A 24,805-nucleotide genomic window follows, 5' to 3' on the forward strand; every position below is an offset into this window, starting at 1 on the left:
CATAACCCAGAGGTCGGTAGATTGAAATCACACTCTGTTAATTGCTGTGATCTGTATCAGCATTAAGTCTATGTCCAGACTGTTGCTGTTCAAAAAAACATCTGCCGCTACATCTGTCTGAAATGAAATGTCTACACCTGCTAAATGATAAACCATTAATGGCATGTAGTGAGGTAATATCTGTTGCAGCTCTTTTAAAGACTCTACCATGATACCTGCTGGAGATACCAGGTCCTCATACATGTAAAGCATGAGCTCTACCACTGAGCTACATCCCCTGAAGATTTTCAGTTTTTACTTTTTTCCGAGATAGACTTAGACTTATCTTTATTAATCCTTTAGGGATGACTCATCGCAAAGAAATTGAAATATTACGGAATAAAACAAGAAACCTGGGTAAAACATGTAATGGTAATGTTGTTTATGGATTCAAAACCTGTAAATGCAACTGCAGTGGCTGGAAATCAAACCTGGGCAAAATGCATGCACTGCTACGATTTAAATCATAGTCAAAAAGTAACACAACTGTTGCCTTTCTGCTGCTTTCTTCTCTGTTCATAAACTTATCAATTGGTTAGTAGTAGTTACCAGACACGGGCAAAGTGCAAATCGTTGTTCCCTGCCTGTGTCTGAGGATCCTCGTGGAGGCAGCTTGTAACATTGATATGTTCCCTTAGTTGTGCCATAACAGAGATCTAAATTTCATCAAATCCGGTTGGGCGAGTAACCTTTCTGGCTAATCTTGACAAATAAAGCAAGTAACCACACAATGAAAACTACTGTGATGGCTGGAAATCAAACCCAGATCAACTGCTTGGAAGGCAACTATGCTCACTACTATACCATCATCACTTGACAATGTTCACTGAAAATCTTGTAACACATCTGGGCGTTGAGACTCAAAATGTGCTCTATCACTGAGCTACAGCCCCTGAAGATTTTCAGATTTTTTTGACTTTTTTGTGAGATCACTGAATGAGAGAAGAAACCTGGGTACAATATGTAATGTTAATGTTGTATATTGCTTCAAAACCTGGTGGTGGCTGGAAATCAAACCATGGCAAAATGCTTGCACTGCTATGGTATAAATCATAGTTAAAAACTAACATCACTAAAAGGAAGCTACTGCAATGGTTGAGACTCTAACATCGGTCAACTGCTTGGATGAATAAGAGCTTCTGCAGCTCTTTGATAGACTGGAAAATAACAATAGTTGGAGATGCCGGGGATTGAACCCAGGGCCTCATACATGCAAAGCATGTGCTCTACCACTGAGCTACATCCCCCATATGCCTATAAGTTTTTTACTTTTTCTGAGATCATTGAATAAAAGAAGAACCCTGGGTAAAACATGTAATATTTCTGTTGTATATGGTTTCAAAACATGTAGTTTTGAAAGGAATTTACGCTTTCGAATATTACTCCTTTATCTATCAAGTCACACAGACTTTCTTCCACCTCCTGCTGCGCCTTGAGACGTGTTGTTCATGTCCAGGAGTTGTGCTCCTTCCATCGCTTGACAATATTCCCATTCAGGGGTTTGACTGGGACATGGATGCACACAAACAGAAAGATAAAGGAGAGAGGAGCTCAGTGTGTCAAAGGAAGTCCCCCGGCAGTCTAAAACTATTACAGCGTAACTAAGAGAGACAGGGTAAAGAGCCTGGTCATGCTAGAACATATAACAAATAACAGAGCAGAGTGGCGCAGCGGGAGCGTGCTGGGCCCATAACCCACAGGTCGATGGATCGCAGTGATTTTCATTGTGTGGTTACTTGCTTTATTTGTGAAAACGTAACCAGAAAGGTTACTAGCCCAACTCGATTTGATAAAATATTAGATCTCTGTTATGGTGAAAATAAGGGAGCATATCAATCAATCAAGCTGCCTCCACGAGGATCCACAGACACAGGCAGGGCACTACGATTTGCACTTTACCCGTGTCTTGTAACTACTACTAACCAATTAGAAAGTTTATCAACAGAGCAGAAAGCAGCAGAAAGGCAACTATCAACTATGATTTCTATCGTAGCAGTGCAAGCATTTTGCCCAGGTTTGATTTCCAGTCACCACAGTTGCATTTACAGCTGAGGTTTATTTTGTTTCATCAAGGTCTCTTCTGCCGCTCAAATTCCTCCCTCGCTGAACAGAAACTTCCACAACAAACTTGGCGTTGTTGGCAGGATTTCAAGGAGGGATCAGATCGGGACTCGTCGGGTAACTGATGACAGAACATCCAGGGATCTGATGATCACCTGCCTCTAAACCTTGCCAAACATCTTTGAGAGACAAAGGGTCAGAAACCACTGAGGGCTCGCTGATTCCACTCTGAAATCCCCCAAAAAACAAGGAAGCAATTCCAAACAGCGGGGGTAAGTTAAAATTTCAATTCTGCTGAATGAATGATTTAATTTGGACATTGACACGTTTTTTGTTTCGTGAGACAAGTACTGACTGTGATTGGCTGGGAATTTGGTGAAAAAATATTTCTGTTTTTTAAATCCTGGGGTTGTACAAAACGGAAATACACCGTCATCACCTTCATCACCGTCATCACCTTTAAGAGTTAAATTAAAACTCTCCACTTTGAGTCATTCACGAGTCATTCCCCAAAGTCCTTATGTACTTTTTCCCCCCCGCAATCAATAAAGTCATTGGATGTCATTGTAATCACATTCAGATCATCTCAAATGGAGACACTGATGATTATTGTGTTCATAAGTGCTTCTCTTTGGGGTTGTCTTGGTAGTGAGTTCATCATCAGACATATCTCTGAACAAATGCAGAGACAGTCTATTTTACAATTCTTCCCAACACTAGTAAAATGAATTCATCTGGCACCAGAACTACCCAAACACAAGCCCTGACTTGAGTTGTGTATGCAGCAAGTGCTACTTGATGGGGTAGTTTTGCCGACCTCTGAAGTCCAGGATGTCCCCCATAAAGAAATGTTTAAAAGGGATATTCTCCATTACTCGTTTAACAATGCTGAAATGTTTTCTAAGTTGAATAGGGTATGAACATTTGTGCAGATATAGCAGCACTTTTTGGGTTGTTGTGGTGGAGTGTTTAAGGCGATGGACTAGAAATCCATTGAGGTATCCCCTCGAAGGTCCAAATCCTTCAGACAACGAAAGGCATCCCATAATGGTGGTAGTAAAGCATTGACACATCAAATTATTGTGGACTTTCCTATATCAAGTGATGGTGGTATAGTGGTGAGCATAGCTTCCTTCCAAGCAGTTGACCTGGGTTTGATTCCCAGCCATCGCAGTAGCTTTCCTTAAGTGATGTTACTTGCTTTATTTGTCATGAAGTAACCAGAAAGGTAACTCACCCAACCTGGTTTGATAAAACATTAGATCTCTGTTATGGTTCAATTAAGGGAGCATATCAATCAGTCAAGCTGCCTCCACGAGGATCCACAGACACAGGCAGTGCACTGTGATTTGCATTGTTTGGTATTACTAATCCAATTGAATAGGTTATGAACATTTGTCCGAACAGGTATAGCACAGCTTTACATGTTATCGTGGCCAAGTGGTTAAGGTGATGGACTATTAGGGTTTTCAAATTGCCGATGTGCCTTCATGAACAATATTGTATCATCTCATAGGTACTGGAAGCAACCAGTCGCCACCAATGTATTTCTTAGCATTTATTTTCAGTCAGCGTTACAAGATTTGCAGTAAACTTTAGTGTACTTTGTGACTGATTTTGCTGCTGCAACACCGAAATTTCCCATTTTTCTTGGGATCAATAAACATTATCTATCTATCTATCTAAACGTTGTTTTGATAGGTTAGATTTCCAGCCACTGCAGTTGCATTTACAGGTTTGGAAGCCATATACAACATTAACATTACATGTTTTACCCAGGTTTCTTCCTTTATTCAGTGATATTTCAATTTCCTTGTGGGAGTCATCCCAAAAGGATTAATAAAGATAAGTCTAAGTCTATCTCAGAAAACATAAAAAAAAACTGAATATCTTTAGGGGATGTAGCTCAGTGGTAGAGTGCATGCTTTACATGTATGAGGACCTGGCATCTCCAGCAGGTATTATGGTAGAGTCTTTAAAAGAGGTGCAAAAGATATTACCTCCTGTGGTAATCTGACTGGTAGGGTTATAGAACGTAGTGGTAGACTAAGACCTCCTGGGACACAAACTAAGCGGTATGCTCTCTCTTTTATACCTCAGACTATCAGACAGCACAACAAGCACTTTAAATGCAAATGTTTTACAGTTTGTATGTACTTGGAATGCAGTATATTCATTGTTTTATGCTCCAGTATTTAGGTGGAAACATTTCATTTCAGAAACTGATGCTTTGTCAAACATCAGACAAGAAATAGACTTAGTGGTGATACAAAGCATAGGAACTAGCAGAGGATGGTTTCGATCCATCGACCTCTGGGTTATGGGCCCAGCACGCTTCCGCTGCGCCACTCTGCTCAGCTGCACAGACCCACAGGCTGGAAAATCTGTGATTCACATTGTGAGGGAAGGTGGCAACCAAGATTCCAACCGCTCCAACGTGGACAAAGAAACAGATACCAGCATGTGACTTTGCAAATCAGTGTCTCACCCTGGCCACCTTCAAAGATGCCATTCGGACCTCCAGAAACTTCCTGGTAAGAAAGCACATGCAGACCCCCCCGTGGCTGTGATCAGGATGGCTGCAGTATCTAAGTAGTATGTGTTTCATGATTGTACTTTTGTTTTTGAATGGCAAATGAACAACTGTGCTGGAATTTCTAATTAAAAACATGACTTTTCCCATTTTGACAAACTGTTTTGATCACTTGACATATTTCAGTAAAGTCTTTGGTCTTGGACAGTTACCTTGCAATCTAAAACTGTATATCCTATCGTCTCTGGAACAATAGTTGGAGGGGTAATGGGTCTTTACAGTGAATATGCAAAAGAAGATGTGACAACTCAAGACAAAATCACTCATTTAATGCTGGTTACAATATTCCAAAACCAACAATGCCAGAGAAAAATGACAAAATGTGATAATTTTTTTTAATAAAATATTTGCATTTTTCAATAAAGTATTGGCTTTTTCCTTGCGAAAGTTTTGTTCCAATAATATTACCAAGCATACTGTTTGTTACAATGTGGGGGACTAGTACTTGCAGGTAGTGTGGCGAAGTGGTCTGAGGCGCTAGCTTAAGGCTCCTGTCTCTATGGAGGCGTGGGTTCAAATCCCACCACTGCCATTTGCCAACATTACATAGCTGGAATGCAACTGATGTGATAACTTGGTGGTACCAATTGTTTAACTTTAACTAAAATCATAATAGGCAACTTGGTAGAGGCTTTCCACCACCTTGGAGTAGACTTTACCAGGAAGACTGATCAATGTGATACCCCTGTAATGGGCACACATTAGGGTAGTAGGCAGTAAACTACGGGTTAGCACTCTGCCCGTGTCTGGTATTAATAATCCAATTGAATAGGTTATAAACACTGCAAACAGGTATAGCGCCACTTTTTGAAGCCATATACAACATTAACATTACTTATTTCACACAGGTCTCTTCTTTTACTCATTGATCTCGTTAATCTCTAGATATCAATCATGCATGTTAGCTCTATTTTGGTTGTTGGTGCACTAGGCAGCCCAAGAGGCTGTGATCCGTGTTTGTTGGAAGATGGATAAATTACATTTTTGCTAACACTTGTGAAAACATAATGTGGCCATGCAGACTGATTGTTTTCAGTGGTGCAACTTAGACCCAGTCAAGCATTGGTGGTTCAGAATAGGTAGAATTCTCGCCTACCACATTTAACTGGCCAACGCAGCTGGCTGCATTTCTGGATTCAGGTGGACATTGTGGACAGAAACATTGGTGGATCTTGATTCCCACCATAGGATTTAGCCTGTATTGCACATTGCCTTCACATCCCGTGCAATGTATTGCCATTGTCAAGCACATTTCCACCCTGGTGACTTTCTTCCATGTCTCCATATATTTGGACTGACAGTTGAGAAACCTTCCCTTGTCAACTATGACATGGATGACTGAGAACCTACTATATCATGACATGTTTAATTTACTATATTATAATTTTTGAGACAGGTCCTACTGAACATCTGTAGGATCAGACAGGATGGCCGAGCGGTCCAAGGCGCTGCGTTCAGGTCGCAGTCTCCACTGGAGGCGTGGGTTCAAATCCAACATCTGACAGCTACTGTTTTCATTTGGAATTAATGTCTGAGACATGATATTGGGAATAAAGAACTTTACTCTTTTATTCAAGAGGACATGAATGGGTGCAAGAAACGCAATAGCAAGTAAAGTGTTGTGAGCATCTTTGTCAAGAGATGTAAAGTTACCATGTGTTTGTACACAGTAGACATATCTACTGCTGTATTCACTGTCTGTGGCAAGTCCTTTAAAACCTGTTCTTGACTTGCTTTCCCCCCCACCCCACCCCACATCCTCTGAACACTTAGCTAACTAAATGACTTAAATTGGCCAGTAATTGTTGCTTCATTGTTAATGTGTGCGCCTTCAATATCTCCATTTAGCAGCCATGTGTCTGACACAAGCAGAGTGTTACAAAAGACCTTCCAGCAATTGTAGCGGGAGCCCCCGTTGGCGTGTTAGCAACAGCCAGACTCCAGCGTGCAGTCATGCTTTGGACTCACACCATGCCCACCAGGTGGGGTATTAACAGCTAACTAAATATTGAGAATATTTAGTTATGTGTTTTAATCCCGCAGAGTTGAAATCTAACCTTTCAACAGCAAAATGTATATTTCTTGTCTGAGTAGTTTAATCTCTAAGAAGCTTTCCTCAATGCAGAGTCCCTAGAACTGTGGTTGCAGAGTGGAGGTGTAGTCTCGTCTCCATTTAGCGGCCGTGTGAGACACAAGCTGAGCTTTACAGCACAGACAAGCTTCCCTAGTCACTCACTGGAATAATGTCAGACTCAACTCACAAGTGGCATATCGTGAGCCAATGATATCCCTGGTTCCCTAGTGGCCCATTTAAATAAATATTGGCACAGAAACCCAGTTCAATAAGTTTATTCACAACATCAGTCTGAATCAGTGGTTGACTTTACATTCCTTTTGAGAAAGGACACGTGAATCTTCCCAAGGGATTTCATAAACTGTGAAGGTGCACTCAAGTTCCTGAAATATAACAAACAATTAGTGCATCTTTTTTAACATTGATGCACTGGGGCAGACCAGTGTTAGGCTTTAAGGTGTGTCTCTCCCCCCCCCCCCCCCAGTTTCATACACAACCTGAAGTCTTACACTTGCCTTGGGTTCAGAGTTGGAATCACAGTCGTTAGCAGCAGCGTTGCCTTTAATAGCAGCAGTGTTGCCGATCTTGCACGTTGTACGTCCCAGGAGCATTTCCAGTAAGTAATTAAATCCTTGGACAACCTAAAGTAACAGGACTCAGACATGTGATCACCAATAATAAAACAAAGCAAGTCATTGAATATGAAAGGCCAATGTCAAAATGAAGAAAGTCATGAGTTCAGAAATAAAGTGATAAGTTTGACATTGGCCCTAAATCCTCTTCGTAGTAGAAAAAAGGTTTTTTTACGTTACCTGAACTTTAGCCGATGTAATGTCCAGAATTGCGTAATTAAACACATCTTCTGTGTTGGCTTTGTTGAATTCAACCACAGCAAACTGCGCCGCTTCTAAAACATCGGTACTGTTCACCGGGACTTCTTGATAGCTACCGGGAGGCGGAGGAGATTGTTCGGTTACAAAGCGGCCGGTGAAAGCAGAAACAAAAACGCAAAACCAGACAAACAGCATGATCGCAACAGGTTGTTCTGCAGTAGCTATTAGGAGTCCTGTTATCGGTTCTGAGTGGACTAGTTCAAAGCCGAGTTAATATACCGTCTAGAGGTATATACACACACCTGTTTCCTTTCTGTTGATGAACACCCACACAGGTGTTTCTAGTTAATCTGGCTGATTAGACCACACCCCAGGACTCTGTGGGTGTCCTTTTGGTGCGTTCATGCCACCTGGGAATATCAGGGACCGCCCCCATCATTACATTGTTTTTCAGACTGCCAGCAAATGTGTTGTTGCATTACTGCCACCGACTGTTGGGCGTAGCCTAGAGCATCAGGGGCCTGTGGCACGAAAGTAGAATAAAGATATCCAGGATAAGTGAAAAAGCGCAGCTTGACTTAGTGTGACCTGCTCATCGCGGCTTAATCGGTTGCACGTTTGCCGAGCCAGGATGAACAGGTGAACTATGTCGAGCCAGGTGTAGCTAGCTGGGATAAGTGCACGTTCACGGCTTTCTCAAATAGACCACGGTATCGATCAGAGATTTACTGATGCAAAATTGAGAAGACACATGCGCCACATGTTTCACCCACTGAGCAGCAGCTTCTAGCTGCTTCAGACTATAGCGGACCCGACTGAATGTTGTTGTGAAATGTTTAGTTTAAAATGTAAAGGTACATAACTTTATTTGTTTAATACTGAAGACTGTCACAAGAAATGCTTTTATTTTGAAGTAGCCTACACGGAGATTGTGTGTGTTTTCTTGCTAGTTTTTGCAGATGAACATGAGCTGCTTGATGTAATCCGTGTCCGCCAGGCCCTAGAGGTGCTCTCAGTCCAGCACCTCTCCCGCTCATCTTTGTTAGTTTTACACTGTCCAGCATAAATCACTGACACCATACCTCACACTCATCCATGCATACACACTCACCACTGACTAAACTGACTACCACCATCATTGAATTATCATTTCTTTTGTTGTAGTCGTATTCTCGCGTTTCCTTCAACCTTTGCACACGGTCTTTTGTCCTGGCCTTTTCATGGGGTCATGACAAAGCATCTAGGGTCAATCTTAGCTTTTGTGTGAGTACATAGGTTTCCACGTACATTTTTTTTTTTAAGATTGAAGACCAAATTGTAAGCTTTTCCAAAATTTTCCCAATCATTTCAGCTGATTTTATAGCGTCGTTGGCGCAGTTGGCAGCGTGTCAGTCTCATAATCTGAAGGTCGTGAGTTCAACCCTCACACGGGGCAGGTGTTTTAAAAACAAAAACAACACAACTGATGCTGAAAATACAGTGACAGGTGGTTGAACACAGCACATGAATGGAAGTTGTGATGCTATGGTTACTTCAGAGATTTCTGACATTGAGACAACGAAAGGCATTCTTTAAGGGTGGTAGCAAACTAATGACTCAACTATGACTCAATGACTCATACACCATTTTCGTTCATTGACAATATTGTGTTATCTCATAGGTACTGGAAGCCACCAGTCTCCACCAATGTATTTCTTAGCATTTATTTTCAGTCTGTGTTACAAGATTTGCAGTAAACGTTGTATTGTCCAGCAGAACAGCAACAGGTGTGTTACTTTTTGACCATGATTTATACCGTAGCAGTGCAAGCATTTTGCCCAGGTTAGATTTCCAGCCACTGCAGTTGCATTTACAGGTTTTGAAGCCATATACAACATTAACATTACATGTTTTACCCAGGTTTCTTCTTTTATTCAGTGATATTTCAATATCCTTGCGGGAGTCATCCCAAAAGGATTAATAAAGATAAGTCTAAGTCTATCTCAGAAAAAAGGGGATGTAGCTCAGTGATAGAGCGCATGTTTTACATGTATGAGGACCTGGCATCTCCAGCAGGTATTATGGTAGTCTTTAAAAGAGCTGCTTAAGATATTACCTCCTGTGGTAATCTGACTGGTAGGGTTATAGAACGTAGTGGTAGACTAAGACCTCCTGTGACACAAACTAAGCGGTATGCTCTCTCTTTCATACCTCAGACTATCAGACAGCACAACATCACTTTAAATGTACATGTTTTACAATCTCTATTTTACTGTAGTGTAGTATATTTATTGTATTACACTCCAGTTTTTATGGGTGTAACGGCGGAAATGAGCACTGTAGTTTCCATTTTTATAGATTAAATAAACTTAACATGACATTAAGTTTACTCTTCAGCAAGTGGAGACATTTCACACCAGACACTTGCAGCAACAGATGCTTTGTTAAACATCAACATACAAAGCATAGGGAATAGCAGAGAATGGGTTCGATCCATCGACCTCTGGGTTATGGGCCCAGCACGCTTCCGCTGCTCCACTCTGCTCTGTTGTTCAATTTTTGGGGCTGGAAACTCTTTAATATACACACATATTGAGGGGAGGTTTGGGAACCTGTGGCAACCAAGGTTCCAACAGCTTACGGGTTGTAAAGTTAAACATTTGGTAGACCTTGCAACAATGAATGTGAGCTTCCTGATTACTCACACATTGATTTTTCACATGTAACACTTGTTATTAGCTGGTGTTTAAAAAAAAAGGGCATTGTGAGTACAGATATAAACATCAGTAAGGAGTCTACCAAGTTGCCTCTTATCATTTTAGTTTGGACACCCAGTGAGGCTTACCGTGATGGTTTGGACTGGGTCGACTAGGATTTTTGGCTGCTCTCGAGCAGACGGCTGTACTCACTCTGGTTTTTCTTTTACTAAAGACTTCCTTGGAGGGGAACGCCGATGAGTCAAAACTATTTTTGGTGGGCTTTGCTGTTTGGCCGAGCCTTTGCACTTGCTCTTGCTTACCTAAGCTTACCTTAAAGGTGTGCCGGACCTGTTATTGTTTTTAGGGAGCAGATTTACAGCTACACACATGTCAGCAGCCACAGGATCATACCTCAGAATATTGAAGACCTTACCCTCTGATCTTAAACTACCTGGGTCTTTTATCCTGCCACCAACCTAAGCTTTTATTCAGACGTTTTTTAATGTTTTCACCTTAAGCAAGAAGAAGTGTATGTTTCAACATATCATCGCTCTCTGATTTCAGTTGTGCAAGAGCGGGAACCAGTGAATCCAGTGCGTGGGCTGTTTTTTGGCAAGGCCTCAACTGTTTGGTGCAATATGAATCATTTGGCTCTCCCAAACAGACTCCGGGACTTGTCATGGATGGTGTCTCATGAGATCCTCCCGGTCAGGTCCGTTATGCACTCTTGGGGCATGTCAGCACACTCATCCTGTCCTCGACCTGGATGTGGCGAGTCCAAATAAGTGAGGCATTTGCTCTGGCAGTGCCGGGCTGCCACAGGTTTAACACCACTTTTTAGTTTGTTGTGGTCGAGTGTTTAAGGCGATGGACTAGAAAACCATTGGGGTCTCCCCGCAAAGGTCCAAATCTTGCCGACAATGAAAAGCATCCTTAGCGTTGGTAGCAAACCAATGACACATCACATTATACCAAATCGCAGATGTGCCTTTAGTGGCGGTTCTACACAGAGGCCTAGAAATGTCACTGGCCACCCCAAATAAAAAACATATTAATGTAGCAGGGCACTAATGTGCGACGCAGCGTACTACACGGGTAAATCAGAGCGGTGCCCCCAAATACTGTATGCTGCCCGCCACGCCCACATGTGGTGCTGCTCTTTGGTGAATGAGACACTAGAGAAGCTCCGATTTCTCCTATTGCAAGAGTCTGAGGTAAGCAAAACCATTTTAACCCTCGTTACCCGAGACACTCTGATTCATAGTTTAATCATTTTTTAACCATACAAGCGATTAGCTTACCTCCGGTTAATTTAAATCCTGACGAGTTCGCGTTTACGGAGGTCTTTTCCGGGTCTTTCTAGCCTCTACAGGGGATTTTCTATTGAGCCTGGAACTTCAGCCTCTTTGGGCTTTAAATCCACACTGTTATATCCTAGATTGGTCCCCTTTATGTCCATAATTCATCGCGTTTTGGCTCATTTCTGCCGCTAGCTCGCTTCTTCGTCTCTGCCCTCTCTCTCTCTGTCTCTGCTGTCCATTGTTTCCAGAAACACAGGCCCATATATGGAAGATAAAGGCACCCCTCTTGTATGGAAAGCCAGACGGGACAAAAAGGCCTATAGGCTCTATGGAAAGCCAAAAGGTGCACTATTTAGACACATATTTGCTTGTGTAGCATTGCTGTGGGTGTAATATCAATAAATATAACATTATTATGTTATTATTGCATTAAGTAAATGTCATGAAAGCAAAAGCGTCTTGACTTTCTTTGAAAAAATGCATGTATTTTGTCAACTGTATAAGTTATAATGATTATTTCTTCACAGTGTGACTCCCAAGACATATGAGAAGTGTTTTAGAAAGGAAAATGGCTTAGGTTTTACTCATCTGTCTGTGATATTAATACATATCTGGAAGATGTATGTTCCTTTTTATTTATTTAGTTGTCTTTAAGGCCCTACGACCATTTTTAACATGTAAGTGACCTCACTGCAACCCAACTATTCTAATAACCCAGTTTGTCCTAAAAAAATGATGTTCATATCTTGACTGTAGACAACAGGGTTGATGTTTTACAAGCTTTTTTATAAAATAAATCCAGATGGAAATTAAACTGTAAAAATGGCCTCAGGGCCCAGAGTGTTAAAGAGCTCATAGTACCTTATTACCCCACCAGAGCACTGCGCTCCCAGAATGCAGGGTTACTTGTGGTTCCTAGAGTCTCCAAAAGTAGAATGGGAGCCAGAGTGATACTGTCCATTATACTAACAAGGATTGTCTAGGCTCAACTTTTGGTACATCAGACATAGATATATTTAGGTTTACTACATATTCGTATAAATACCATCACGTCTTTTGTCTGTAGTTCTCTATTCTGTCATGGATTAACTCTCCCCCACCTCTTTTTTTGTCTATTCTTACGTCTCGGCACCAGCTGTTGCTAGAAGTATTATGCTTTTGGGTCGTCCGACCATCTCTACATACGTATGTAACTCCCATTCTTGTGAATGTGATAACACAGGACCCCCTGGAGGGAATTTCTTATAATTTTGCAAAAACATTCACACGAAATCGCATGAGATTTTGGAGGTCAAAGGTTCAATGCCAAGGTGACTTTGTCCTCATGTCTGTCCATCCGATTCTTGTGAATGCAATATCTCTGAACGCTTAAAGGGAAGCACTTTAAATTTGGCATACATAACCATTTTGCAGATAAACTGATTTAGTTTTTGGAGAGCAAAGGTCAAGGTTACTGTTTCATTATGGCTCGAGAACTGTATATGTATTTCTCCTAAACTGGTGAAATTGGCCCCAGTGGCCTAATGGATAACTCACTGGCCTCCTAAGCCAGGGATTGTGGGTTCAAGTCCCATCTGGGGTGGTTTTAAGCAGAGTGGCGCAGTGCAGGCGTGCTGGGCCCCCAACCCATAGGTCAATGGATTGAAACCATCATCTGCTAACTCTCTTTTGCTGCTGACACAATGGTAGACACTTTAAAAGGGTGATGCATCAAGAGTTTATGACCATCCACCTGATTTCCATGGTGAGATGAATCATGATATAACTGCTGGAAAAGTTGTTGACAGAACCATGAAAAGTAATGTTCTCGAGGAAAATCATGTTCTGGCGGTTTACTGTCCATTATGACATATACACAGCCACTACCCTGTCATGACTGTAGTAATGCTGACTTTCCAGTGATGTGATTGGTAAGTGGTTGGGCTGTTTACAGGTTTTAATTATATCCATTGGTTGCATGGACGGGACTTCTATACCCCGGTTCTATCGCTTGATCGCTGTCTTGTCTTTGTCGTTCAACAACTATTTGGGCTCACACCTAGACACACCCGATGCCGAAAAATCACACTGCACCTCAAAAGTGCTCTCAAGCACTCCCATAGTCTGACTTTTTATTAATTTTTCGACATACTATGTTATGACTTTTTATGACTTTCATGAATTTTCGACATATTATACTATGACTTTTAATGAAATTTTTTGACATACTAAACTATGACTTTTATGAATTTTCAACACGTTATACTATGACTTTTATGATTTTTTGTCATACTAAACTCTGACTTTCATGATTTTTTTTTCATACTATACTATGACTTTTTATACATTTTTCGACATACTATACTATGACTTTTTATGATTTTTTTCAACATACTATCCTGTGACTTATGACATTTGTGACATACTATACTATGACTTTTTATACATTTTTCGACATACTATACTATGACTTTTTATGATTTTTTTGTCATACTAAACTATGACTTTTATGAATTTTCGACATGTTATACTATGACTTTTCAGTCATACTACACTATGACTTTTATGAATTTTTTCAACATACTATGACTCCTTTTGAAAAGGGAAATTAGCTCAAATGGTAGAGCGCTTGCTTAGCATGCGAGAGGTAGCGGGATTAATGCCCGCATTCTCCAGAGGACTTTAGATTCTTCTTGTTTTACAACAAGAACTATAAATTTGGACTTGTTACGACATACTTCACTAAGACTTTTTAGGAATATTTCAACATACTATACTATGACTTTTTACGTTTTTATCGACATACTATCCTATGACATTTATGAATTTTTTGAAATACTATACTGTGACTTTTTATGAATATTTCGACTTACTATACTATGACTGTTTTTTTTATTTATTTTATTTTTGACATAGTATGCTATGATTTTTTATGAATTTTTGACATACTATACAATGACTTTTTATGAATTTTTGACATACCATACTATGACTTTTTATGAATTTTCGACATACTATAGTATGACTTTTATGATTTTTTTGTCATACTTAACTATGACTTTTATGAATTTTAAACTGTTATATTATGACTTTTTATGACTTTTTTGACATACTATCCTATGACCTTTTATGAATTTTTGACATACTATTCTATAACTTTTTTTGAATTTGGGAATTAGCTTGGTAGAGCAAAATTAAATGGTAGAGCGCTTACTTAGCATGTGAGAGATAGCGGGATCAATGCCCGCATTCTCCAGAGGACTTTAGATTCTTCTTGCTTTACAACAAGAACTTTAAATTTGGACTTGTTACGACATACTATACTACGACTTTTTAGGAATATTTAGACATACTATACTATGACTTTTTATGACTATTTATGTTTTTGTCGACATACTATCCTATGACTTTTATGACATTTTTGAGATACTATACTATGACTTTCATGATTTTTTTGTCATACTAAACTATGACTTTTTATAAATATTTTGACGTGTTATACTACAACTTTTTATGAATTTTTGACATACTATACTATGACTTTTTATGACATTTTATGAATATTTTGTCATACTATACTATGACTTTTATGAATTTTCAACATACTATACTATGACTTTTATGAATTTTCGACATATTATAATATGACTTTTAATGATTTTTTTGACATACTATACTATGACTTTTTAGGAATATTTCGACATACTATACTATGACTTTTTATGAATATTTATTATTAATTTAAGCCTGTGTTGAGGTTGTACAACATATGAAACCTACCAACTGTCCCTTAGACATTGTCCCCGCCAGAATGGTGAAGGATGTTTTTAATACCACCATTGGGGCGAGTCTTCTTACTCTTTTTAAGTAAATTGCTAAGCCTGTACTTTGTTACTTTTACTTGAAAGAAGTAAAGAAGTTAAATCAGTACTTTTACTTTTACCAGAGTATTTGTTGTTTGTAAACACAATTATCTGTACTTCTACTTGAGTTCGGACAGTGAGTACTTTTGCCATCTCTGACGGTCATTGGTATGCAGGTCACTTGATGTAATTCAAGTAAATACATAAGGCCCCACCCAACAGTTTTGTGATACGTGGCGTGCAACTGTCTGTCAATGATCAAGCTTGTTGCTGTGACCAAGAAACCACCAGCAAAATGACTGATAATAATAAACTTTATTTCAGACCCAGGGGGATCCATATCAACATAAGAACATATACAAACACAAAAATACATCATCAGTTACGAAGTTTTCTTGGATGCCAAATATTTGAATTCAAAGTCAGAATCCAATTGACATGTAAGAACAATACAATGCACGTCCAGCTTCTCCATTTCCGCATGAGTCAGCTTCCCCAATTTCTGAGTAACAGGAAAATAGTCTGATAAGCATGCAATTATCTTTAAAGTTATGATATATAACTTCTATAACAAAGGTTTGGACACAGTGACCACTTACTTCATTTTGTAGTTCAGGAGATTGTTTTTTCCACAGGTAGCAGGTTTAGGAGCCTGGGTAGCTCAGTCAGTAGAGCATCAGACTTTTATTCTGAGGGTCCAGGGTTCAAGTCCCTGTAACGGTGTCTGAACACTTCAGACACAGTCATATCATGTGTATTCCATGCACAATTCTTTAAAAAGAATTGTGGCTGTTTTTCAAGCAGGTTATGTATCATAACAATGTTCCTGGTAAGTGTAAATGAACAATAGGCAACCTACATCCATCTTGCTAGCACACAAATCTCTGTACTCATCTCCCTGCTTGGATAGTATGTCCAAGGACATACCACATATGTTCTATAACCCTTTTCATTGGTTTGCTACCACTCTTAAATAATTCCTTTTATTGTATCAATCTCAGAAATAACCAAAGAATGACAAATTACATTCATGTGCTAGTGTTCAACCACCTGAATGTCACTTGTTGATTCGTGGCTCGTTGGTCTAGGGGTATGATTCTCGCTTCGGGTGCGAGAGGTCCCGGGTTCAACTCCCGGACGAGCCCTGAAGGCAGGAACTGTTAAAACATTAATCTGAAATTTAAAATCCAGGTGAATGTTAATTTAACCCACATTAGGAGCAAGCAAAATTGTATTAGAGCTTGTTGGCAATTTTCCATATCCTGCTTCAACTTCACGCGACACAAAAAGCTGGGAAAAAATATGAGGAACAAACAAGCAGGACATGACTCTCCTTGTTCATTTGAAAAAGGAGAATCATGCCTGTCAGAGATTTTTATTTTATTTTCTAATTTATTCAATCTATTTAAACAACCCACACAGTTTGTGTCTCCCACGCACTCACATCCACAGACACCATACACCAATTATTCCTTCATGTATGTAGTCTTGTGCATTATGTTATGTCTTCTATTATCCTGCTGTCTGCATATATCCTTTTCAGAGTGCATGTGGCGGCGCTTTTACTAGCTGCGGCTCGGAGGCTCTCTAAACTCTCTAAACTGTATTTCGTTGCATTGTACCTGTACATGTGTGATGACAATAAAGTTGAATCTAATCTAATCTAATCTAAATGGAGACTAGACTACACCTCCACTCTGCAACCACAGTTCTAGGGACTCTGCATCTTAGAAATTCCACTACCCAGACAAGAAATGCACATTTGTATATATTTTGCTGTTGGAAGGTTCAATTTCAACTCTGTGGGATTAAAACACATGACTAAATATTATTTAGTCAGATGTTGCTTATGGGTAACAGCGACGCTGAAGTATGGTAGCATTAGCTACCAAGTGTTCTTAACAAGTCACTGAACATGTAAAAAACTGAGTGCTTAGGAGAAATACTTTAAGAAAAAGTGTTTAACGGACAGTTAGCCGCTGTAATAACGAAACTAACAAATTGAACTGGTAATTGGTGAGCAGCAACACTCTACCAACACAAGCACAGGAAACTGAAATGAGTCAGATACGCTTACCGCAACAGGTTTGTCTCTCCAGGAAGATGAAGAGGGTAAGGAGGATGACTAAGCGGAAGACAAATGGGACAGAGAGAGGGACAGCAAGTGGATCCATGTGGATCAAGGACTGTGCCATCAGGTTTGTGATGAAGGTTCCGACAATTTTCAAAGCAGTGCAATTACACGTTCATTGTAGGTCTACTGTGTGTCCTTAAAATGGTGCTTTCTGCTGTAAAATTAATGCCTTAATTTAACATGAAGGAAATATCCAACCTTTAAGGACACCAACTACGCTGTCCAGTGATGGTGGTATGGTGGTGAGCATAGCTGCCTTCCAAACAGTTGACCTGGATTCGATTCCCAGCCATCGCAGTAGTTTTCATTGTGTGGTTACTTGCTTTATTTGTCAAGAAGTAACCAGAAAGGTTACCTGCCCAACCCGATTTGATGAAATATTAGATCTCTGTTATGGTACAAATAAGGGAGCATATCAATCAATCAAGCTGCCTCCACGAGGATCCACAGACACAGGCAGTGCACTACGATTTGCAACTTGCCCATGTCTGGTTACTGCTAGTAACCAATTGAAAAGTTTATGAACATTTGTGCAAACCGGTATATTTGGTTTTCAGGTTGTTGTGGCCGAGTGGTTAAGGCGATGGACTAGAAATCCATTGGGGTCTCCCCGCGCAGGTTCCATCTGTTGACAATGAGAGGCATTCTTTAAGAGTGGTAGCAAACCAATGATACATCACAGTTCAACGAATTACAGATGTGCTTTCATGAACAATATTGTGATATCTCACAGGTACTGGAAGCCACCAATGTATTTCCTTTCAGTCTGTGTTACAAGATTTGCAGTGAACGTTGTGTTGTCCAGCAGGAAGGCAACAGATGTGTTACTTTTCGACTATGATTTATACCATAGCAGTGCTATCATTTTGCCCAGGTTTGATTTCCATCCAATGCAGTTGCATTTACTGGTTTCAAAGCCATGCACAACATACGCTCACCTAAAGTATTATTAGGAACACCTGTTCAATTTCTCATTCATGCAATTGTCTAATCAACCAATCACATGGCAGTTGCTTCAATGCATTTAGGGGTGTGGTCCTGGTCAAGACAATCTCCTGAACAGGTCAGGTAGGCCACGGCATTTAAACGATGCCAAATTGGTTCTAAGGGGCCTAAAGTGTGCCTAGAAAACATCCCCCACACCATTACACCACCACCACCAGCCTGCACAGTGGTAACAAGGCATGATGGATCTGACTCTACCATCTGAATGTCTCAACAGAAAGACCAGGCAACATTTTTCCAGTCTTCAACTCTCCAATTTTGGTGAGCTCTTGCAAATTGTAGCCTCTTTTTTCCTATTCGTAATGGAGATGAGTGGTACCCGGTGGGGTCTTCTGCTGTTGTAGCCCATCCGCATCAAGGTTGTACGTGTTGTGGCATCACAAATACTTTGCTGGATACCTCGGTTGTAACGAGTGGTTATTTTAGACAAAGTTGCTCTTCTATCAGCTGGAATCAGTCGGCCCATTCTCCTCTGACCTCTAGCATTAACAAGGCATTTTCACCCACAGGACTACCTTAGACTGGATGTTTTTCCCTTTTTACACCATTTTTTGTAAACCCTAGAAATGGTTGTGCGTGAAAATCCCAAGTAACTGAGCAGATTGTGAAATACTCAGACCGGCCCGTCTGGCACCAACAACCATGCCACGCTCAAAATTGCTTAAATCACCTTTCTTTCCCAGTCTGACATTCAGTTTGGAGTTCAGGAGATTGTCTTGACCAGGACCACACCCCAAAATGCATTGAAGTAACTGCCATGTGATTGGTTGATTAGATAATTGCATTAATGAGAAATTGAATAGGTGTTCCTAATAATCCTTTAGATGAGTGTATATTGACTACATAGAAGCAGGGTAAATAAACCATTGCATATCGCAGTATGTTTAATTATTGTTCTAAATCAAGGCTCAAATGACAGGGGACCACTAATGCCTATATAAAAGCATCAAAAAGCAGCATTTCATAGGACCTTTAAATTAAAAATAGAAAATAAGAAATAAGTGTCATCTTGTAGTTGAACGTCATTCAACATATGTATTGACTACATGGAATCAGGGTAAATAAACCATTGCATATCACAGTATGTTTAAATTATTCTAAATCAAGGCTCAAATGACAGGGGTCCATCTTCTTATGAACAAAGGTACTTTAAACTGTTAAAAGCAATAACATTTTCCATTGTACGGACCTGTTTGATTTCATGTATAGGGCGGCTAGACTTTATCCAATTATTGTGATCATGTTTCTTGCAATCTTTAACAAAATATGTAACAGCAAGTTTTCAGGTGTTTTCTCCAGTAAGAAAAATAAACGGTCCAGAGGAATATGTTGTCCATTTCCTCTTTAATGTCTTTCCAGTATGTCTGTGTCACGGAGCAGTCCCAGAATATGTGGGTGTGGATTGCCCGGGTAACTGAGTTGGTGAAGAGGGCGTTTGCTGCATGTCATTCACCATCTCTCTTCCCTTACATGTCTTCAGCTGTCCTATATAAACAACAGGAGTTGGTGGAGATGAGGGATATGAACTGTCACTCATCAATAGGAAACAATCAAAGGGTGGGGGGGATGCATTATATATTGACCAAAGATATCAATGTCAAATAGTTAGTAAAATGTCTTTTGTTTTAGAAGAGTGATTTAGAAGTGATTATTTACATGGAGTCTGGTGGAGATATGGTGCTCTATACACGCTAAAAGTAGTGATTATTAACAGGAAGCCTGGTTAAACTAAAAGCTCTATCTCTGTAGGGATCCATCCCATAATGTTGTCACACACTTAGAATAATAATCTGAATCTTTCAGCACTTTTAGTGGATGGAAACGTTCTCTTATCAAGGAGAACACAGAAACGGCAGGAAGGATAAATCCACCAAATCAAGTCAGCCATAGACCTTGTTTAATTTCTTTTATTTTGTATTTTATTGTTCCACATTGCAAAACATTTAAAACAATTCAATCATTGGTTATTTTACAAGTCAGATGAATAGATCAGCTTTTTGCTTTCTATTTTCTGATTTTGTATGACATCATCAGTGTCTTTACTTTCAGTCTGAACAGACCTCAACAGATTTAAAACCACATTCAGTCACAGAAAATATGAAATGTCAGACAAAGATTATTAAATGAAATTCCACAAAGTAGGAAAACATGATGTTAAACTACAAAACAACAATAACTTGAGAGCGTACAATTAAACAGGTCCAATTACCAATATGTTGGTAATAAGAGGACCAGTTTACACAAATATTAAATTTGCACTTATTAAACTGACAATGCTCAAAGGTTATAGTTTTTGCCAACTTTTGAGAGGTTAGAATTGTACAAGGGTGACAAAAATGTATTCCTAAAATGAAAATTATACTGATTTCCTGTCAGCCAAAAAAAGTTGTGTATGTTTCTAGAGAGGAGAAGAAAGTTTTTACAAAAAAAAAAAAGTTTCAGACATGTCTACGTTTTCCAACCAAAACATCTTTAAACGTCTTAATGATTCGCCTTTGGGCCTTCTCCTTCCCACGGTGGGTACCAGTAGTGTTAAAGGGTTCTGAGGACAGGCAGAAAACAGTCCAGCTGATCCACAATAACATACATGTTGTCAGAGGTGGGTAGTAACGGGTTAAATTTACTCCGTTACATTTACTTGAGTAAGCTTTTGAAAAAATAGTTTATAGTTTTAAAAAAAAAAATAGTTTTAAATCACAATACTTTTACTTTTACTTGAGTAGATTAGTGAAAAATAAACTGTACTCTTACTCCGCTACATTAGGCTACAATGAGCTCGTTACTCGTTACTACGCTTCATTGTTTTTACCCCCGCGTACGTCGCATTTTAATGTTTTATTTTGACAGAGAGAGAGAGAGTCTTCCGCTGAAGGCGCTACCACGTGACTGTGCTTAACCAATCACACGTCGTTGTGCAGTCACGTGACCATACTCGTTTCAGCAGCGGGACAGGTTAACTTTACAGTCGTAGCAAAGCAAAGACGTCAGAATCAAACGTTATGCGGCGTCTTCTGTGTCGACCAAAACAAACGGACATGTTAGCGTTCAACAACTCAACATCTAACTTGAGGAAATGTAGCGTAGTTTTTGCTGTGGAGAGGTGGATGTTTGTCTTTTAGGTTACATACAGAATGTTTTGCACATGCAGTATCCATCCAAATTTGATGTGACAAGTCTCTCAAGTAAGCTATTTTGTAATTAATAAATTAATTTAAATTCATTTTATTGATTGGATGAACTATAATTTGCCTAAAGATGATTATTTTTTTATCTTTGTCTGTCTGATTAATGCTTGTGTTGAGAAATAAATCAGACGTTACTCAACAGTTACTCACTACTTGAGTAGTTTTTTCATCAAGTACTTTTTTACTCTTGATCAAGTAATTATTTGGATGACTACTTTTACTTGAGTCATATTATTCTGAAGTAACAGTACTTATACTTGAGTACAATTTTTGGCTACTCTACCCACCTCTGCATGTTGTTCAGAAGATAAAGTTACTGCTGGTCAGCCTTCAATGTGGAGAGAAGATCAGAATATAACAACACAGCTATCAGGGCATGAGGAGGAGGAAACAGCTTGGCTCTGAAACATGTTCACAACGAGGCAGTGTGAATGCGCTGGTGTCTTTTAAGGTTACTACTCTGAGAAAACGTTTCCCCACATTGTTCACACCAATACGGCTTCTCTCCGTTGTGAATCCGCTGGTGTTTTTTAAGGTGATCACGCCGAGAAAACGTTTTCCCACATTGTTCACACCAGTGCGGCTTCTCTCCAGTGTGAATGCGCTGGTGAGATTTAAGGTTACCACTATGAGAAAAGGTTTCCCCACATTGTTTACACCAGTACGACTTCTCTCCAGTGTGAATACGCTGGTGAGATATAAGGGCATCACCACGAGCAAAAGTTTCCCCACATTGTTCACAGCTGTGAGGTTTCTCTCCAGTGTGAATACGCTGGTGAGATTTAAGGGCATCACCACGAGCAAAGGTTTCCCCACACTGTTCACAACTGTACAGTTTCTCTCCAGTGTGAATGCGTTGATGCCTTTTCAGGGCACTCTGTAATGTAAAAGCTGCTCCACATTTGTCACAGAGCTGACAGCGGTGACGTTTGACTCCTCTTCCTCTCCGTTTCTATCAACAAAGAAAAACCAAGAGAGTGAGGTAGTGAGGTGCCATGCTGTAGAGCTCCATCTTGAATTAGAAACAACATTTAGAGCATGTCTGTGGAACATTATTTGACTGACACATTACCTTTCTTAATTATCTGCCTACATCACTATTATGGAGTTGCATTATGGGAAATGTAACATCCAGTGTTGGTTAGTTTGTGATAAATAAACTACTTTTAATCAATTTATGTGTGGCCTCCATTTTGTTGCCAGCCTTTAGCCTGCCGGTAACAATTGGGGGATCATCTGGGATTTTTAGTGCCGGGAAAGTTGTAAATGTAACATTTTCCCACAGATTTTTAGCTTTCACTGGTATCTGTAGGTGTTACCGTGTTGTCTTCATGTTGCTGGAACAGCTCTACTCCAGTAAAGTAAATTGGAACCATTGAGGGGCACCAGTTGACCTTTGACCTTTTGTTTTAGGTTGTCGTTTTGCTAAATCAAACGTGTATAGCCAGCAGTATTATGTAAGTAAGTAATATGGTAGTGTAATGTGGTATTGTCCACACAAGCTCCATTTCCTCAAGCATTTCTGATGCTCAGCAGAGCTTTCTGTGTGCTCTGGAATAAAACTAGCTTTGATGTACAGTTGTGTTCACAGTAATAGCATCACTAAACTCAAATTATTTTTTGGTAAAAGTGATATTTCTACATGGCAAGTCATTTACTAGTAAGTGTTGTAGAGTCCTAGAAAACCAATAGTCATGACATGCATGCTGCTCATTCTGGGGCATGTTCAAAATAATAGCAGTGTTGTGTTCAATTAGTGAGTTGATTGATTCTGTGAAGAAACAGGTGTCAGTTATGGCCCAAATTTAATCTATATACTGTATATATACATATTTAAGAAAGGAAGGAAGCATATGTTGTGCATGCTGGTTATAGTGCATTTCACACTAAAACTCAGACAGTTTGTCCTCCGATCCCCCTGCACTGAAATCAAGCCCCAGTCCACTGTGAAGACAGTAAAGCACGGTGGTTATGGGATGTTGCTCATACTGTGGTGTTGGGCCTGTTTATCACATTCCAGGGATCATGGATCAGTTCCAATACATCAGAATACTTGAAGAGGTCATGTTGCCTTATGCTGAAGAGGAAATGCCTTTGAAACGGGTCTTTCAACAAGACAAAAACCCAAAGACAACAGGAAGGAGCAAAGTCTTGGTTCCAGAAGAACCAGATTGATGTTATGGAGGGGCCAGCCTAACCTCCGGACCTCAATCCCAGAGAACACTTGTAGGGTGACATCATAAATGCCGTTTCTGAGGCCAAACCCAGTAATGCAGAGGAATTATGGGATGTAGTTTAATGGTCCTGGGCTGGAATACCTGTTCACAGGTGACTCCATGCAACACAGATATGAAGCAGATCTCAGAAATAATGGTTATGCAACTAAATATCAGTGCAGGGATTCAAACCCTGACCCATTTTCAGTTTATAAAGTAAACATTTGAGTTTTTAAAGAAAAATGCCAATACTGCTAATATTCCTTTTTCTTCACTTCCTGTAAAGGTAGAACACAAACTTGATCAATGTTTGTCATGTTTTGATTTGGAAATGAATGGGCAGTGTTCCCAATGCATTGGTATTATGGAATTAAAAGCTATTCTAAGGATTTGGAGCATTATTCACTTCTTTAAAAACACTGTGGTTATTCTGAACACAACTGTATGTAAAGGGTTTGCACACAAAGGTGTAATGATTGGTGGAAATGGGGGTGGCCTCATACACCCCCCATCAATACATGCATGTCCATTGATCTGCGTTTGTAGATCAACAGACTGAGTGAGTGAGTTAGTAAGGCGCCATGGTGGAGCAAGCTAAGTAAAACCAGAAGCATCGTTCACAGCATGTCTGTGTCTTAGTTCCACTGCTGCATTGCCATGGTTGCGCTGAGTGTTTGTGTGTTAATAAAGTTTGGGTTGAAATATCTGAGTGGCCTTTTTGTTGCCGGCCTTGAGCCAGGCGGGAACAACGGGGGGATGGTCTGGGATTGGTAGTGCTGGAAACTTTTCTTTGTGGGAGTGTTTGATTCCCAGTTGAACTTGATCTAGTATCTGTAGGGGTCAT

The 24,805-nt window shown here is 39.9% G+C and overlaps 1 protein-coding gene, 4 non-coding genes and 1 pseudogene across 5 annotated transcripts in view; 2 read left to right on the top strand and 4 right to left on the bottom strand.

Annotated features, from left to right (window-relative positions):
- The window catches only part of LOC116672880 (NACHT, LRR and PYD domains-containing protein 12), a 769,761-nt gene that overhangs the window by 706,345 nt on the left and 38,611 nt on the right, over positions 1-24,805 (bottom strand). The window lies entirely within an intron of this gene.
- The window catches only part of LOC116672882 (zinc finger protein 271-like), a 643,109-nt pseudogene that overhangs the window by 616,072 nt on the left and 2,232 nt on the right, over positions 1-24,805 (bottom strand).
- trnaa-ugc (transfer RNA alanine (anticodon UGC)) lies at positions 1,215-1,286 on the bottom strand. The gene has a single exon. It is a non-coding gene; the product is annotated as a tRNA-Ala (tRNA).
- On the bottom strand, positions 4,384-4,455 carry trnam-cau (transfer RNA methionine (anticodon CAU)). Its single transcript has one exon. It is a non-coding gene; the product is annotated as a tRNA-Met (tRNA).
- trnar-ccu (transfer RNA arginine (anticodon CCU)) lies at positions 13,089-13,161 on the top strand. The gene has a single exon. It is a non-coding gene; the product is annotated as a tRNA-Arg (tRNA).
- On the top strand, positions 16,495-16,566 carry trnap-cgg (transfer RNA proline (anticodon CGG)). Its single transcript has one exon. It is a non-coding gene; the product is annotated as a tRNA-Pro (tRNA).

This window comes from Etheostoma spectabile, chromosome 23, assembly GCF_008692095.1.
Source record: "Etheostoma spectabile isolate EspeVRDwgs_2016 chromosome 23, UIUC_Espe_1.0, whole genome shotgun sequence".
NCBI lineage: Eukaryota > Metazoa > Chordata > Actinopteri > Perciformes > Percidae > Etheostoma > Etheostoma spectabile.